At 54.2% G+C, this 10,069-nt stretch overlaps 1 protein-coding gene across 1 annotated transcript in view; it reads left to right on the top strand.

The window, feature by feature from the left end:
• Positions 1-9,539: 9,539 nt before the first annotated feature.
• Positions 9,540-10,069, top strand: part of Fignl2 (fidgetin like 2) — a 32,803-nt gene continuing 32,273 nt past the window's right edge. The window contains exon 1 of the mRNA XM_045151504.1: positions 9,540-9,663. The gene's annotated coding sequence lies outside the window, so the exon portion shown is untranslated. The remainder of the gene's footprint in view (positions 9,664-10,069) is intronic.

Below are 10,069 nucleotides of genomic sequence, written 5' to 3'. Positions count from 1 at the left end.
CAGCGGCGGTGGGGAGATGGGAGGCAGAGACAGAATCCTGGGAGCTCACAGGCCAGCTAGCCTGGCTTCGGCACTGGTGAACAACAGGAGACCCCACCTCAAGACAAGGTGGGGGCGGGAGGGATGGCTTAGTGGTTAAGGACATTTGCTTGCCAAGCCTAATAGCTCAGGTTCAATTCCCCAGTACCCATGTAAAGCCAAATGTACCAAGTGATGCATGCATCTGGAGTTTGTTTGCAGAGGCAAGAGGCCCTGGTACACATAGTCTCACTCTCTCTCTCTCTCCCCAATAAAATAAATGAAAATATTTTATTAAAAAAATTTAAATATATATATTTATTTGAGAGACAGAGAGAAAGAAGGAAAGAAAGAAAGAAAGAAGCAGATATATAGAGAATGGGCGTGTCGGGGCTTCTAGCCACTGCAAAGGAACTCCAGACACATGTGCCACCTTGTGCATGTGTTTGGAGTTTGGTTGCAGTGTCTGGAGGCTCTGGTGTACCCATTCTCTTTGTTTGCTTCTCTCTCTCTCAAATAAATAAATAAAATATTTTTAAAACAAACTCTAGACACATGCATCACCTTGTGCATCTCGCTTTATGTGGGTACTGGGGAATCAAACCAGGGTCCTTAGGCTTTATAGGCAAGCTACTTAACCATTGAGCCACCTTTCCAGCCCTGGTGCCATGTCCATTCTCTCTCTCTCTAAAAGGAAGGAATAAAAAATAATAATAATTTTTACATGTAATTTCAGGGGCTGGGCGTGGTGTGGTACTGCACACCTTTAATTCCAGGACTCAGAAGGCCGAGGAGGGAGGATTGCTGTGAGTTTGAGGCCAGCATGGTCTATAGAGCAAGTTCCAGATCAGCCTGGGCCTAAAGTGAGACCCTACCTCAAATTAAAAAACGTTTACAGTATTGCTGGGTGTGGTGGCGCAGGCCTTTAATCCCAACACTTGGGAGGCAGAGGCAGGAGGATCACCTTGAGTTCAAGGCCACCCTGAGAATACATGGCAAATTCCAGGTCAGCCTGGGCTAGAGTGAGACCCTATTTTGAACCCCCCCCACACACACACACGCAAAAAAGTTTACACTATTTACAACTGGACTGGTGGTTCAGGCCTACCTACAATCTACTGGCTGAGACCAGAATATTGAAAGTTCAAGGCCAGCCTGGGCAACTTAATGACAACCTGCCTCAAACACATAAAAAGAGCTGGGGATGCAGTGCATTGGCAATGCCCCACATTCGATCTCTAGTACTGGGGGAAAAATAGACTGTAAGTCTAAAAGAGCCTTTCCAATAAGTGATATAGAATAGAATCATGGTCAGTTTAGTTGGCAGTGTTTTTCCTTCTAATGGTACAAAAAGTGGCTGTGCTTCTTAACAGCAGTGGCATTTAATGGGATGAAATACGATCGTGTGTTTTCCTTACCACACAAGCCAATGGGTGGAGGGATTTTTCTGGAACTTGATGTAGAAGAGGAAGTGAATAAGAAGAACAGAAGAAATGTGTGAAGGGGGTTAGAATCGTGTGTGTGTGTGTGTGTGTGTGTGTGTGTTGCTGGGGATTGAATTTGGGGGCTCAGGGCTGCTAGGGAAGTTGCTCGACTGCTGGGTTAACATCCCCAGTCCCTATTTTATGTTACCAGCAATGCCCAGCCAATGCTAACCTGCATTTCTCAAATTAAAATAAGACATGTAACCTGACAGTTTTCTGTGTTTCAACTTTTATTTGTCCCAAAACTTTTCTGGGTATGCAGTCACATCTTTTTGGCAAATAGGAGGGACGTGAGGACATTTAGAAGGGAAGCTCCCTTCTTCAGGGTCACAGTGTCCCTCTTAGCTCCCACGGACAAATGCTGCATTGGACGTGAGAGGACTGAGGTTGGTGGGGCTGGATCAGGATGCACTGCTTCACATTCACAGGTCAAGGCAGACTGGGACTTGGGAAGTCTGATTCCAAAGCTGTGGGTAGCCGGGCGTGGTGGTGCACGCCTTTAATCCCAGCACTTGGGAGGCAGAGGTAGGAGGATCACCATGAGTTCAAGGCCACCCTGAGACTACAGAGTTAATTCCAGGTCAGCCTGGACCAGAGTGAGACCCTACCTCAAACTCCCCCCCCCCAAAAAAAAGAAAAAAACAAAGCTGTGGGTAGCTTGTGGTTGCTGCACTTTGGCATTTGAGATCTGTGTGGCAATGACCATCTGCTGACTCCAAGTCCTGTACGTATGTATAATGTGTCTTTGAGGTCTCGCTGTAGCTCAGGCTGACCTGGAGTTCACTCTGTAGTTTCAGGGTGGCCTCGAACTCATAGCAATCCTCCTACCCCTGGGATTAAAGGGGTGCACCATGCCTGGCCATGACCTATCCTTATGGCCTGTTAGCTGCAGCCTTCTCAGGGAGCAGGGCAACCCAGGTTATGGCTGGTGTAGATGACTCCCCTCCCCGCCCCCCCAAGTGCAGTGCACCCACTTTCTGTTTTGTGAATTGGTGTGACTTGACACAGGGTGGAGGGGTGTGGGTTCAGGAAGCTCAGGATTCTCAGGTCAGCAGCCACTGTTGGTGAGGACATGATGCTTCAGGCCTGCGTGTCCCAGACCCAACCCTCAGCCTGGCCTCCTGTGCAGTATTAGGGGCTTTTGAGGCTGGTCTGGGAGACTGGAGGCCACTTGGTGAGAAGCATGAGCCCTGGGGGATGTGTGGCACCCCAAGGTCAGTCTGGGAGGGCAATGAGGAGATAACATAGGGGCCACACGTGCAGATGTGTGGGATGGCAGCTCTTCAAGTTTGGAGGCACGCCCAGACTCCTTTGCCAGTGATTTACCCTGAGGCAACTAACAGGATCCAGAAGCAGACCACACAGATTTGCTCATCAAATTTGTTTCTGGGGGGAAAAAATATCAAGAAAGAAACTTGTTAAATTATATCATTAATGAAAGAGACTTGTTAAATTAGTTCTTGCAGGTGCACATGATGAATATTAAACTGTCATTAACAGTTCTGTGGTATAAATGTGTTATAGACATGGAAAGATGTTTGAAATATTTGTCACTGAGAAAAGCAGAACAGGGAGAGTGCTTGCCACACAAGCATGAAGACCTGAGGTCAGGTTCCCAGCACCCACACAAAATCTGGGGTGGTGCACATGCCTGAAATCCTGAAATCCCAGTGCCGGGGAGGCAAAAACAGGGAATCCCTTGGGTTCATAGGCCAGATGAATTGGTGAGTTCTAGGGTCAGTGAAAGACCCTGTTTCAAAAAATAAGATGGGAGAGCCAGGCATGGTGGCGCACACCTTTAATCCCAGCACTTGAGAGGCAGAGGTAGGAGGATCGCCGTGAGTTCGAGGCCACCCTAAGACTACATAGTGAATTTCAGGTCAGCCTGGGCTAGAGTGAGACCCTACCTCGTAAAATCAAAAGAAAAAAAAAAAAAAGATGGTGGTGAGCACCTTTAATCCCTGGTAGGAGGATCACCATGAGTTCCAGGCCAATCTGAGACTACATAGTTAATTCCAGGTTAGTCTGAGCTGAAGTGGGACCCTACCTCAAAAAAAAAAAAAATTAAAATAAATAAATAAATAAATAAATAAATAAAATGGGACTGGAGAGATGGCTCAGCAGTTAAGGCACTTGTCTGCAAAGCCTAATGACCCAGGTCCGATTCTTCAGTACCCACATAAAACCAGATGAATAAAATGGCACATGTATCTGGAGTTCATCTGCAGTGGGCTCTGGCACACCCATTCTCCTTCCCTCCCTCCCTCCCTCCTTCCCTCCTCCTCTCCTTCTCTCCCTCCCTCGCTCCCTCCGTTCTGCTCTCTGCTTGCAAAGAGATAAATAAAAAATAAAAAATTAAATAAAAAAAGATTGGGCTGGCTTAGAAGTTAAGGTTCTTGCCTATAAAGCCAAAGGACCCAGGTTTGATTCCCCAGGACTCACAAGATGCACAAAGTGGTACATGCATCTGGAGTTCATTTGCAGTGGCTGGAGGCCCTGGCTTGCCTTTACTCTCTTTCTCTCTCTTAAATAAATAAAAACAAGAGCTTCACGACCTGCTGTGATCTACATGACTTCTCATTCCCAGCATCTGGTAATCTGAGACAGGAGAATCACTGAATTTAAGGCCAGCCTGGACTGCATAGCAGCTTGGACTTGAAAAAAAAGAGCATCAAATGACCAACCAGTGAGCCTAATAGTAATCCACCCGACTCCTTCCACAGTGCTCCCACACACCTTCTGTGACTCCCACTGCCACCTTTGAGGCGATAACAGCCCTTTGTCAAGTGAGGTGGTGGGATTCAGGAGGACTTGGTCTCAGAGCTGGAACTTTCCCCTGTACAAGTATGCACACCAGAGCGCTTTATTTATTCATTTTAAGACAGGGTCTCATTCTGTAGCCCAGGCTGGCTTGGAATTCACCATGTAGCCTAGGCTGACCTTGAACTTGTAGCACTCTGCCTGCCTCTGGCTCCTGAGTGCTGAGATTACGAGGTGTGAGCCACCATGCCCAGCTCATCATAGCTTCTTTGCATTTGTTTGTCCACCTGTCCCTTTCCCCTCTTGTCCCCTAGCCTCCCTAGGGGAGTACTGGGGTCTCTGAGGTCTGTACGCCCAGAACGGAGCTCACACAGGTTGTGATTCCCAGGCGTGGCCCAAACTCCTGCCTCAGGATCTGGGACCACAGCTGAGAACCGCTACTCCTGGTTCTTCTCTTTTGTCCTTGAATGTTTTACAGAGGCTTCTGGAAAATGACTGACAGCAAAAGTTGCCACAGGACCAGCTGTCCTCCTGGATCTGTGTGTCACCCTGGCTGTGGAAAGAGCACATGCTAGTCCCTGCTGGCTGGGAGGCAGTGGCCTTGAGGCCCAGAGGGGAGCCCTCCCTACAAGGAGGCTTTGCTCTGGAACCTTGACTGGGTAGGGTTGGGTCCCACAGCCTGAGCCTTGCAGTGCAGACACCTTCGCCTCGGCCTTCTTTCTCCGTGGCAGGCTGGGTTAGAGGGAGGAGGCCGGGCAGGAGGGAGAAGAGCATGAAGGAGCGCCGTCCACTCCACTGCTAGATGGCTTAAGTGTAACCAGATGTGCTGAGGCTCTCTGGTCAGGGCCAGCCCCAGCCCCAGAGAGGGCAAAGTGTGCGTGTGTTGGGGGGTGGGGAGGGTGGGAATGGAGGGAGGACGTGGAACCTTCTGGACAAACTAGATTTCCAGTTCCCAACTCTGCCCTCCATCTGTAAGTTTGAGGGAGGAGAGAACATCAGTGGGGTTCCAGGGGCTGTGTTCAGAGGCCTGACTGGGTCAAATCTACTGCTTTTAGATAGGGTAGGGCTGGCAGTATGAAGCAGAGATCTGGGGCTTGGCTTCTAGAACCCAGGAAAGAGCAGAGGTTAGGACAGTGCTGGGACGGAGCTGCTAGCTCTGCTGCGGGCGACTGCTGGGGGCTTCACAGGAGAGGGCTTGTCTGAGTCTGGTTCTGAAGGAAGAATAGAAGTAGAAAACTGAGGGCTGGAGAGATGGCTTAGGGGTTAAGGCGCTTGCCTGCAAAGCATAAGGACCCAGGCTTGATTTCTCAGAACCCATGTAAACCAGACGCATGTGATAGTACATGTGACTAGAGTTCCTTTGCGGGGACTGGAGGCCCTGGTGTGTCCATTCTCTCTAATATATATATATATATTTTTTCTTTTTTAAAGACGTAGAGGGCTGGAGAGATGGCTTAGCGGTTAAGCGCTTGCCTGTGAAGCCTAAGGACCCCGGTTCGAGGCTCGGTTCCCCAGGTCCCACGTTAGCCAGATGCACAAGGGGGCGCACGCGTCTGGAGTTCGTTTGCAGTGGCTGGAAGCCCTGGCGCGCCCATTCTCTCCATCTCTCTCTATCTGTCTTTATCACTGTGTCTATCACTCTCAAATATATAAGTAAATAATGAACACAAAAATATTTTAGAAAAAGACGTAGAGACATGAGACTCTAGGCACAGAGAGTCTAAGGCATTCAAGCCGTCAGTGCTGGGAGGGGCCTCTGTGGGCAGAAAGTTACATGGCGGGATCAGAGTTACTGGCTGGCCCCAAAGCTGTGCTGCTGATGCGGGTGCATCGCTGAGCTTCTGTTTACAGACTAAACACAGCCCTCCTTGCGGGGTGGGGATCTTGGAAGTAGGGTCTCCAGGTGTTGTGCCAGTGGAGATGAAGTGGAGGCTGATGGCTCCTCTCCAAGTCCCCAGTTGCCCGAAACCGAGGCAGGTCTGGCCAGAGGGAGAAGTGAGTGCTTTTTCTTCTTCCCACACAGGCACCCAAGAACAGGCTGGCTGTTGTGGAGGCCGAGACCAAGCTGGCGTAAATCCACACACAGCAGTGGGTCGGGTCCTGCAGGCCTTTGCAGCTGGGCCTTGAAGGCCAAATTACTAGGGCAAGATGGCTGGCGCTTCCATTCTCGGGAGCGGCCAGGAGTGAGGGCAGGCCAGCAGCCGTGGGGTGTGGCGTCCTCCGGGCACACATCCCAGTCCCCAGGCAGGATAGGCTTCCTTCCTTTCCTGCCCATAGTGACTCCTGGGGGCCGGTCGGGGACCACAGAGCTCCCGCCCTTTCCTGCTCCTCTCTTCCCTTTCTTTCTTTCTTTCTTTTTTTTTTAAGATCAATTTATCTTTTATTGACAACTTTCATGATCTTCCATTTCTTTCTGCATCCTCCCTCCTGCCAGCCTTCCCCCAGGTCCTTTTCTTTCCTCCCTCACCCACCTGCTCCCGCTTGCCGTCCCTAACTCTCTTCCCCTCCCTCCAGAACCCTTCCAGCTGATTCTGCCTGGGTAGGGGGCATTCTTCTGCATGGTTTTGGAAATCCTTGCAGCATTGTGCCAGAATGGCACACACTCATCTCATCCCATAAACACGAATGCCAACACACACACACACACACACACACACACACACACACGCACGCACGCATTGGCATGCAGGCACAGAGCAAGCACAGCCCCTGTGTCTTGGGGAGGGTGGCAGGGGTTATCCAGAATGAGTGTGACACGAGCCAAAGGCCTGGCTGCAAGAGCAATGATGCCGTCATTACCACTATTATTATCCAATCCATTGTGGGCACTTGACCTGCCCTGGGAGGAACATGGTGACCTCAGCAAGGAGCTCGCAGGGCACAGAGCCTTCGCCTGGGGGCAGCTAGGAGAAGGGTCAGCCAGCAGCCCCTCAGAGATTAGCCCTCCTCCAGAAAGGCCAAGGGTAGAGATACGATGAAAGGCCATTTTCCAGGCTGGGTGATATTAACAGGACTTTAATGAGCTCAGAGAAGGGGAGCCATACTTCATTGCTTGAGCACCGGGGCAGGATGAAGGTGGAGGGGGCAAGTGACCAGTCTTATCCCCACCTGATAACTAAAGCCCTTACTGTGACCCATGGCTGTTGGTGCCACAGAACCAAGTCAGTACTGCCAAGCCACTGGCCTTACCTGATGTACTCCCGCCAAGGCCTTCGGAACACAGCACACTGACTGTTCCTCGCTTCTTCCTTCCACCTCCAGATCTGCACCAGACCCTTCAATTCAGTCTTTGCCTTCACGAAGGGTTAGTAGATAGAACTAGCCCTGGGCTCCAGGAAGTATGTTAGTGAGCCCTTACTCTAAGTGCGGTGCCTCAGTGTGAGTCCACCACCCTTGCCCTGGAGCCTGTGGAGTCTGGCCCCAGGGATTCCCAAGAGCAAGGCCAGGCTTGGTGTTCTGGTACTAATGTGGCTGACTGAGGTCTCTTGGCCCCTGTGGACACTGACCCCCTGGCTTCTTTCTCACTCCTGCCTCTGGCCCTCAGGGAGCCAGACAGGTGGGGGGGGGGAGTGCAGTGAATTCCAGGGGAGGCTTGGCTGTGTGCCCCCAAGCAGGTCGTTTCTCCTTTCTGGGCCTCAGATGCCCTAAGGAGGTCCTTCCTGTTTTGTCACCACAGGCTTGTCTCTCGAGCCAGGGGTTCTGCCTTGCTGGGTGGCGGCTCTGGATTCTGAAAGCCAGATGCTGGCCTCACACTCTGGGCCTTGACAAGTCCCTCCTTTGTGCCAAGGAAGGTGTGTGAGTGTGTTTGTGTGTGTGGGGGGGGGTGGGGTGGGCTGGAGAAGACCCTGGCCTTGGTGAGTTCCAGAACCATCTTTTGTGTTGGTTTTGCTTCCATATGTGGGCAGGAAAATAAACAAGGGGTTATTGAAGTCCTCTTCTTTCTCTTTCTCTGGCATCTTCAGGGGTGCTGGGGTTTGTGGAACTTTAGACCCTCCACAAGCATGGTTATGGAGGGGGAGCCCAGAAGGAAGTCTGATTTGCAGTCCATAGGGCCAGTCTTGCCTTACTGATTCAGGCCTAGCAGCCATCCTGAAGGGAGGCAGGCCCCTCAAACACTGCCGGTCCCTGAGAACAAAGATGGCCTTGAGACCCTCTGGATGCTCAGACCTCCTCCGGAAGACCCTCCACCATCAGCTGAGTCCCTGCTCCCAACCCTCACGCGGCAAGGGTGCTCCTGGCTTTTTGACACCACTGAAACTTTGAGGTGCGCTCCTAGCAGGACTGCAACTACCTGAGACTTGGAGCTCCAATGCTTGCGCACGACGCAGTCTCTGGGTACGCACGTCTCTGTGCAACATTCAGTGAATGCCACTGGCCATCAGTAAACCCACTGGGGGGCTGGGACCCGCACTCATCTTTGCCCCCCACCGCTCACCCCGGTGAGCCGCAAGTGAGTATGGCCAGCTTGGAAAAGACCTGGCGTGTGTCTGTGTGGCGGGGGCTGCCCTTCAGAAGTCACACCCCCACGGTCCGCTGCTTCTGTCCCGGGGTCACCCCAGTCCCTCATCCAGTCCCGCACTCAGTGGCACCTGCGCTGAGCCCGCGCTCTCGCTCGTTTTGCCCTGGGCATCCAGCTGGCAGGGGATGCTCTCTGCGCACCCAGGGCAGGGACATAGACCTGAGTCCACCACAGGCCGGGCTGGGAGAGGGGATCTGGTGGCCACTAGCGGCCAGGGCGGACCCGGCCGGTCACCTCCCCTTTGCCCTTCGACCCAGGAAGCCTCTCACACCCCGCGGATCCGCTCGGGCCTGGAGCTCAGCCCCAGCCTCGGCGCCCGCCGCGGGCCTCCGGCTCAACTTCCCGCTCCAACCATCGGGAAGGCGGGGCGGGAGGGAGAGTGGCGCAAGGACACTAGGCGCACGGAGGGTCATTTGCTCTTTTTCCCCCTGGGTGGCTAATTTATTTTCGAGCTCGGGGAAGGAGAGAGAGCTCGGGGCTGGGAGGCGCGCGAGCGGCAGGCGGAGGGGAGAGGCGGGGCGGGGCGGGGCGCGCGGGGGGCGGAGCCGGGGCGGGGGCGGGGCGCGCGGGCCAGCGAGGGAGGGCGCAGGGGGCGGGCGACGGGAGGCGGGGGTGGGGGTCCTGCCCGCGGTGGGGTGAGGGGGGGGGAGCGCCGGGGCCGCCCCTTGTCCGGCCACCCCCACTGCCCAGTCCCGCCCCGGCCGCGGCGGCCGCAGCAGCCGCAGCAACAGCAGCAGCAGCAGCGGCGGCCCCAGGATGGTGAGCGCAGCTGCCCCCCAGCCTCGGCCCTTCGCCCCCGGCCCGCGCTCCCGCTCCGGTCCCTGGGCTGGACGCTCCCCCGGGCCGCGTACACTCACCTAGGACCCCGGCCGGGATGCCGAGGTAGGCGTCGCGAGCCGGGCGGGGCCGGGGCTGGGGACACAGGCACCGGAGCGCGCGGGCTGGCCGGGGTCAGGGGGGTGGTGACTTGTGCGTTCGGGGTGTCCGGAGCTTTGTCCGCGGGCGCGGGGCCGAGCGAGGGCCGGAGAGGCGGGGGCGGTGGGGGCACAGGGGTTCAACTAGGCTGAGGTCGGTGGACTAGAGGCTCGGGAGGTTGCTGTGGGAGCCTAGGGTCACTTTCCCCGTGGGGGGGGGGAAGGGGGTGACCAGGGAAGGGGATCGCTCCGCCGCCCACCCGCATCCGCTTCGCCGCCCGCTCAGGTGCGAAGGCCGTAGCTATAGCGAGTGGCCGGACCTGGGGGAGTGTGCAGGTTGTGGGGGAGGAGAGGTGGGAGTCAGGATTTGCGGG

Source organism: Jaculus jaculus, chromosome 6 (assembly GCF_020740685.1).
Source record: "Jaculus jaculus isolate mJacJac1 chromosome 6, mJacJac1.mat.Y.cur, whole genome shotgun sequence".
NCBI classification, from domain to species: domain Eukaryota; kingdom Metazoa; phylum Chordata; class Mammalia; order Rodentia; family Dipodidae; genus Jaculus; species Jaculus jaculus.
The sequence above is the reverse complement of the archived record's forward strand: the minus strand, read 5'-3'. Positions and strand labels throughout refer to the sequence as shown.